The sequence below is a fragment of the Homarus americanus genome, unplaced genomic scaffold (assembly GCF_018991925.1).
Source record: "Homarus americanus isolate GMGI-L3 unplaced genomic scaffold, GMGI_Hamer_2.0 scaffold25483, whole genome shotgun sequence".
NCBI classification, from domain to species: domain Eukaryota; kingdom Metazoa; phylum Arthropoda; class Malacostraca; order Decapoda; family Nephropidae; genus Homarus; species Homarus americanus.
In genome coordinates this window covers 3299487-3308226 of record NW_024726235.1, presented here as the reverse complement: position 1 = coordinate 3308226, position 8740 = coordinate 3299487, and the positions used below count along the sequence as shown (strand labels likewise).

General features: G+C 37.4%; 1 protein-coding gene across 16 annotated transcripts in view; it reads right to left on the bottom strand.

Annotated features, from left to right (window-relative positions):
- Nucleotides 1–353: 353 nt before the first annotated feature.
- Nucleotides 354–8740, bottom strand: part of LOC121865428 (SH3 and cysteine-rich domain-containing protein 3-like) — a 253540-nt gene continuing 245153 nt past the window's right edge. For all 16 annotated transcript variants that reach the window (XM_042364812.1, XM_042364814.1, XM_042364823.1 and 13 more), the window contains one exon: nt 354–7384. The gene's annotated coding sequence lies outside the window, so the exon portion shown is untranslated. The remainder of the gene's footprint in view (nt 7385–8740) is intronic.

Sequence of the window (8740 nt, the reverse complement as noted above, 5' to 3'; positions counted from 1 at the left end):
CCATCCCAGTAGTTGTGTTCTTTTTTATTTTAATCCTCTTCCCCACTGATCAGCTCGTTAGCCACTTGGGCAGTCGGTTGTCTCTCTGTTATGCACTGTCTTTGTATTCAATCTGAATAAACTAATTTGAATTATATAATAAAGACATTTGTAAACTTTACAAAATGCTAAATTTCTGGTTTGAATTCTCGAGGTCACAGTGCATCGTGGCCAAGACACGGTGATCGAAGGAGGGACTCTGAATAAGAGGTTGAGAACCACTGTCCAGGGAGAGAAGGCAGGACCCAAAAGTGCCTCCTACTGTAGCTGGTTATCCATTACTGTTCCCATAGTTGGTTGAATGAAACACCACCTGAGGAGGGAAGGTGTGTAATTCATGAAATGCCTGACAAAATGTAACATATTGAGACTAGGCAAACAATAGCGCTACATACAATGAACAGTTGCAGGAGACTTAAGTGTTGTAGATAAACATTCAGCATTCACTTGAAACTGAACAGTTCATTATACAACATTGAACAATTCATCATTTGGGAAAAGTGATACAAGTGGTGGTGATGGTGGAGGAATTGGGGGGGGGGGATAGTGAAGAAATGGAGGTGATGGTAAGGGAAACGGTGATGGTGGAGGGCGTGGTGATGGTGGAGGGAGTAGTGGTGGTGATGGTGGAGGGAATAGTGGTGATTATGGTGGATGTGGTTGTTAATCTTGGAGGAAGGGAGTAATGGTGATTGGTGGTGATTGGTGGTAAAGGGATTGGTGGTGATTGGTGGAAAAAGGGAGTGGTGGTGATTGGTGGTGAAGGGAGTGGTGGTGATTGTGGTGGGTGGGGGGGGGAGTGGTGGTGTAGGTGACTATAGTAAGGAAATAGTATCATAAGTTAGCAATTAGTGTAGGTGAGAAGAGCATTGGTGAAGGTGATGGCAGAGTGCTGGTGGTGAGGGAGAGGGTGGTGAGGGTGAAGGTGTGGAGGGACAGTGGGCAGCCAGACACACACACTGATGACATCTGGGAACCGCCTGATACCTGGTGTAATACATCTCCTGGACACTACAGAATAAATGCATTGGGGCAATAATCTACATAATATACTCAACTAGGACTAACAATAATGCAACACAAGCCATTGTCCCGTTAGTTTGTACAACTCTAGTTGGGATGAGTAGTCTCTGTTTTATGAACTAAGATGGGGCCTAAATAATGTTACAGTCCAGTTGATCCTGTCGCTAAATAAATGTATTACAGGTTTAATATTCATCAACTAGCTAGTATGTTACTAAAGTTACCCAAAACTTTGATCGTGATGGGAAATACTATTTAAACTGTGCAGGTAAGTTGAGGCTCCCCTCCACTCTAACAACTGAGGCATTTTATATAGTCTATGCTACTAAAACTGCTCTGGGAGAGGCAGGCGGACAAAGTGTGCGGCTGTGGTGTAAAGAGCACTGCCAACATGATAGAGTGTACGTATGGCTCATACTAGTAATAAACTGGAGAAGTTATTTTCATAGTGATGCTGGACACGCATTATGTGATGGCCACAACAAGGTAGAAAATGCGATGTGAATTTTTCAATACAAGAATTTTTGGTAGGATGCTTTATAAACTGATATGATTAAGGGGGGTATGGATGTAGTCATGTGGTTTGTGTGTAGCTGTGGTGTTAGTACAAGCCTGTGGGTGCATGTAGGTGTGATATGTTACGTGGTGATGTGTTCATTGAAGTGCAGTTATTGTCATGTAACAATAATTATAAGGATAGGGTAGAGGCAAATGACACTGTGTTAAGTGTTTTCTGGATGAAGAGGAACAGTGAGTGGATGGAGGGGTGCAGAGGTGATGTCATACTGCCTACATGAATCAGGTTTTTGGGTGAGTTATGGTGTGGGGAGGACTGGGCAAGGACAGTGGCATTAATAGTAAAAAGTTTTCACGGAAATTGGAAGTAAAAAGAGGGTATTTATAATTGGAAACGACAGTAATAACAGGGGTGGTGTGGTAATAAGGAATGGACAGGTGTCATGGAGAACAAGGACAACATTAACTGAGGACAGTGGTGCTGGGAATGGATTGGTAATGGAAAAAGGACACTGGTTCAAGGAATGGAACAGAGATGGGAAAAGGGACATGAATTATAAGAATGGACAGCCATGACGGGAGAGGACAGTGATACTAGAGGGAGAGGGAAGTGGTGAAATATGCAACAGGAACTAAAGTGGTGACTGCATAGCAGGCACAAGGAGGGCTCAACGAAGCCCTCCACAATACAAGTAGACCTCGAAAGATCTTTCCCAAGCGGAAGCAGCAGCATCCACGTAGTGTGATGACTTACACAAGACAGCAAGGATAAACTATAAATATGAAAATACCTATTTCATTCCACTCGTCTATATGTTGTCTAGCTTATCTCCATACAATTAGTGATAAAATAAAGAGCATCTCTTTATGACGGCATATAAAGATAGTATATCTGACGAGCTGAGCGACCAAATAAACCTTAGGTTTTACCTCCATAAGGCCCATTCTTTATCTTATGTAAACTGGGGAATAAGCCTTAGAGTTGTGGTTTCCTAGTGCCAAAGTTTTGCCTACAGAGTTCTCATACATTTTGAACAGCTAAATACATGGTGAAGACAGCAGGTGCAGCTCAGACGTAAAATGAGTGATTCAAAAAATTACAATTTGTGAAGACTATGGCTATGATGCCTTGTAGTCGCATTCTAGAATCTGCCTCACCTAAGTTACACCAGGCGCAGTATATGACTCATATAAAAATACTTTACAAATTCACTTGATCAGTAACTCTCTTTACATCTATTTACACACTAATAAATCAGGAATAAAGATACTTAAAGATTTGAAAAATGCAAAATTGCAAACAATTTATCATCAGATACCGAGTGATAAGTCTTCGTTCATATACTATTAAATGAGTCATATTCTCGAACACGACACTTTGATTCTCTTCTATAATACAGGCAATAAAGCCCAACAAGGCTACCCGTTGTGTAGCATCTTATTGCTTACAATTAGCAGTAACAACAGTGTCTGTGGTGGGAGAGAGAAAAATATATAGCCTAACTTCCCAAGTGCGATACTCTAGCAACGTTCGGCTAGGGCAGGAGGGAGTGAACCCCTCACCCATGGTGTCCGCTTGATATGATGTGCATTCCATCTTTATATATATATATATATATATATATATATATATATATATATATATATATATATATATATATATATATATATATATATATATATATATATATATATATATATATATATATATATATATATATATATATATATATATATATATATATGTATATATATATATATATTTATATTTCAATGTGGTGCAATATGATCAACAACCTGCAGTGCCTCTGGGGACCACAAGCTTCTCTCTCCCAGGTACAAGTTTTCTCACATGCTTATGTAATAATGTACACGATATGAGGTGCTGCAGCTTTAACAACAGCCTAGTTCATTTATAATTCCAGTATAGTCATAATATATATTTATATATTTACAAAGAAGGCAACTCACGACTCTTGCTCATGGTAAAGGAAATTAAAGGGTAATCTTCAGTATTGCTTCATATAAAAAGTATTAAGTTATCTTCAAAATTACCTTTTTAAGGGATTCAGAGTTACATTATAATTTGTCTGCCTGACCAAGGTCGTAACTAACACCAAACAGATGCTGACACTTGGCTACTGGGACGTCACTTTAGGAAACTTGGGAGAAAAAACATTACCAAGGCTGGAGAGAAGGATGCTAGATTTTAATGCTAGCCAAATTCCCTTGAAGTGCTCTTGTTACAACATCTTTCACATTGAATGCAGATAAAATTACCACATCGTTGCCGTCAGCTACTCCACTGTGACTTGCATGGAACATCACGTCTTTTAAGTTGTGTTTAAAGTGGTGTCTCAGTACCCAAGAAGGCCTTTCTTCTCCCTATAAAGCTTGTATAATAAACTACTACTAATATATTCCTACCTACCCTTTCAACCAGAAAGAAAATAGATTGCTCTAAGGTTGTTGTTGTGACATAAAAGTTATGGGAGACTGTCAAACAACAGCTTCAAGAATTACGGATACATACTGGAAGATCCTGGCAGCATGGGGAGAGTTTACTGACACTACTTCAACCATACCTAACTATAATAGTATATAACCTAACAGTACACACTATACTAGGTTACACTGGGTTAGGCTATGGGAACTGATTTTGTTTTGGCTAAATATGCATGTGAAGAAGTCTACCCTATACCTGCCAAGATCTTATGGTTACTTGTCCAATATTTATGTATTATTAGGACGTAAGTAATGGCTGGGTAAAAGAAGGTGCGGAGGAGATGGTGAGGTGGGAGAAGGTGTGGCGTAAGGTACAGGAGCAAGAGCTTTCTTAGGGAGGGTGGTTGGGGCAAGTTGGCTCCAGTTTTTAAAATTTACACTTGTTTATACTATCAGGAAGAGGTTAATAATAATAATAATAATGATAAAAAAAAATCACTAGTTGTATCTGATAGTATGCTCGAAACAGTTTCAGAACAGTGTAAAGTGGTGCAAAGTGAGATCACAGGCTTGTTCTCCACCACTCATTACTCATGACGATGCTCCAAGCACTGACAATGCCCCTGAATTAGTGAGTGATCAGAGAGGTGTCTTGATAGCCCTGGGAAGTGTATTTATACCCCTGGAAGTTGTCTAGCTATCCCCGAGAGAGGTAACACTATTTAAGTTGACATGTTTTATGTTCAATGAGAGATATTTGTTTCTCAGTTATATTTTAGTGCCTAAGTTATTCTAGTGTTCAGGGAGGGATGTGGTATAGAAGCCTTGGGAGGAGTCATTGTGTATAAATGGTACTGTATGAGTATCATTGGTGGTGCTTCAGGATATCTTTATTCCTGAAGTAGGTGAAGAGTTACAGTAAGAGTTAGTGTCCAGGAGACATTATTGTGCCAGGGAAGGTGTCCTGGTTCCTAGGAAGGTGGCCACATTCCTTGGGAAGTACATTTAAAAAAAAACTTGCTTTAATGTAATCACTCGCACATAAATCTCAACATGCTCGGAACTCTTAGCTAATGGGTGCTGATAAACTATCTATCATTATGATTTATAATCAATTTACAGTACTGTATCCTATAAAATCTACGGTAATATATCATCATACACAGGGTTGTTCATTATTGATTAATTTCTGGTCGTTTTCAACAACATGATCATGGCTGACGTAACCCTGAAGCCCATCGTGTACTGAAGACTAAGGTGAGGTACTGTACAGTAATAGTGAGGCAATGCCTGACAACAAATCAGTGGAGGCAGTAAAATAGTGTGTTTTTATATAGTCCTTTGTTCACTCTTCTTCATGACATTTCAAAAAAATATTTTACTGTATATAAAAACCTAATATTGATCATTTTCATCACAATAAGCAAGAATGCAAGTAAGAATTCTTTTATTTCAAGTTATAATAAACTCATACAAAATTTTGTTTCAATATTTCTAGAATTTCGAAATAAGAATTAAAAATAATTGTTAACTAACACTTTCAGCCTAAATTAAAGATAACTCAGTGATGGGTGTTGTTAGGTGTGGAAAATGAAGACAAGAATTATCATGAACATACAGCAACATATTTCACTTAATAAAATCTAGTCATGGCATTCTGTCAGGGTGTAAACCATTTGGCATATAACATTGCCATCGCTGAGGCACCGTCAGAGTTCACTGTAAATTTACACTGATTTGGGATTGTTCTTCTTAACAGCCACAGTGTATTGTCATTATGTACAGTTACAATACACTGTCAAGATACTTTGTCCTTATATGCAAATACAACACATTCTGCCAGTGCACATCTACAGTTACAAAACCTTGTTAGAGTACACTTCACTAATGCACAGACACACTTCATTGTCATAGCACATTGGCACACTATACAGCTACATCATGTGGAGATGGTGCAGTGCGTGTCATGGCATACCTTCACACTACTGTGTACTGTACTGTCACAATGATAACTAACTGGAGCCCGAGTCTAGCTTGCCATATTTTAATATTAGGAGAGAACTCATTGACTAACACAACCATTTAGATTCTTACATTGCTAAGATTAAAACAGAACTCCTCTTATGCCTTAAATTAATGCCGCAAATCAACTAAATTTATTCTTATGCTTCGGAAAATTATCCGGCATGACTATCTGAACATTAATCAGGTTCCAACAATGTGAGTGGTAATGATTTATATGATGGTTTGTGCTTGGGAGAAGGAGAGAAAGAACAAAAAACAAAGCAATATAGTATATGAATGAAACAAAAGCACAACAATAACAGTTTCTAAAAAAATATTAAATACGTTTCCATTGTTTAACTAGTTGTTGCTGTTCTACTTTAGAAAATTCAATTTCCACTTTTCTATCCTAACCATATTGTATTGTTTCTAATGAGTGTTACTGTATGGCAGCATCTTGCCATTATAGGGACAAATTTAAGGTGTATTATTTTCTTAAAATACCCAGGGCTTATACAAAGTTTCTAATATCTCTTAAACTCTGTAAAAATATTGTTGAAAATTACATCATCTTTATATAAGCTCATTGTTTATCCTATTTGTCAGGTAACGAGAGGAAAGAAAGTACTGGATAATAAAATCACCTGGATAACTGGGACATCCCTCTTTATCCAGGTGCTACTTTACCCTGAAGATAGAATTCAGTAAAGATCTAGAGAAAGACTATGTGGAATTACGAAAGGTGAGAATAAGATGGCAGAAGAGAAGTGCTAAAGAATAGGAGAAAAGAAGATGTTAGTATGTCAGTGAAGGAATGCACTGATGGGACTGGATTGGTGAGAGAAAAGAACTTTGTGTTTGGGAGAAGTTGTTAAAAGGTGTATAGAAGATAGAAAATGAGAAGAAATATCAAGAGACTTTAAATAGTTAAGAGACCGGCAGGAAGACAGCGATGGAGCCAGGATTTGTTAAGATAATGTTCCTTTGGAGGGAGGAGGGGGTGGGGGTGCACTGGTAAGGGTAAGGTAAGAGGATATGAAGGATTGGGACCAACAATGCTAATGTGTGAGAGGGCAACAGAGAGGATGTAAAGAGGGACTATCAAAATACATTATAAAGAAATTATTGCCTATCTTAATATTTATATGCAAGCCTTAAAAGTTAAGGAGTCTTGGTGAGGAGAGTAAGGGTAAGGGGTGGGGTTGGGATGCTTGGGGTTGAAGGGAGACACATGGAAAAGTAAATTCAAATGACTGAAGTGGACCTCGACATCGATGTAGAGGAGAAGGCGGTCGCTGAGGAAGGCATTGTTCAGGGGAAAGGCATTATCGAAGAGACGGCGATTCGAGTTTCGAAGCTGAAAAAAAATATAAGTTAATAACACTAGAATTTCTTAAAGTGCTACATCATTCGTGTGTGTGTGTGTGTGTGTGTGTGTGTGTGTGTGTGTGTGTGTGTGTGTGTGTGTGTGTGTGTGTGTGTGTGTGTGTGTGTGTGTGTGTGTGTGTGTGTGTGTGTGTGTGTGTGTGTGTGTGTGTGTGTGTGTGTGTGTGTGTGTGTGTGTGTGTGTGTGTGTGTGTGTGTGTGTGTGTGTGTGTGTGTGTGTGTGTGTGTGTGTGTGTGTGTGTGTGTGTGTGGAGGGGGTTAGTATGTATACAGTGTATGTGTAAGATTTCATCTGTGTATATATGATGTAGAAATGAAAATATTCAATGAGAATCAAAAGTGATAGTTGAGGGGTCAAGGATTCATTTCAAGTGTTTGACTATATAAAGAGCAATAAAAAGAAAGATAAATAGCATTATAGTTCTAGACAACTATTAATGTTAGTTCTCTTTATAATATATTATGAAATGTCAAGAGTTACCAGTGAGGGACAGAAAAATATTATAGTTGAGCCATGAACACTAAAGGACCATAATAGAATTTATAATTATGAAAGGATGTAATATATATTGTGATGGGTTTACTGTTGACTTCACTCATGTACAGTATACTCGTATATATAACAGTAGTGACATCTGTTGTGTGGAATTTAGACAGTTTTACAAATCTCTATCTTGATCATAAATTTTATATCTTTTTTTTTCCAATACAGTACTTCATAAATCATTAAAAAATATGAAATTCTTTTTGGAATATACAACATGCAGTCTACAGTACATATGATCAGTGAATGAAGAACTTTAAATGTATTATACACCACCAGATAAGTTACTGCAGCTGTTTATTCTAACACAGGTTGGGAATATACTGTATTTGTATTTTGGTATATTATATATAAGACAACAATATAATATGAACTAATCTAAACATAAGGTTGTTCACTATTATGGTCAGAGGATTAACTTGATGTAATTATTCTTAATATACACTCGAGACAAAAAATCTTTAAATTTAATTTACAAGGAAAATGTATGGTAAGTAAAGTACAATAGTAAGCCCAAGAAACAAAAGATTATAGTATCAGAATGTTGTAATGAACTTCCGAAAAGTGATGACTTTATTACAGTCTACAGGATACTAGAAATAAACCTTCAGAGATATGTTATTTAACATCAGTTCTATACTGTTTAACAAATTTCAAGAAGGTGTGTTGATGTAACTATGTAGTAAATGCTGTATATCAATGTGGGTTTAATAATGTTAATGGCAGTGATCTAGAGATTAAAATTAATAAGATATTAAGGATGACCATATGATTGGCAGGTGG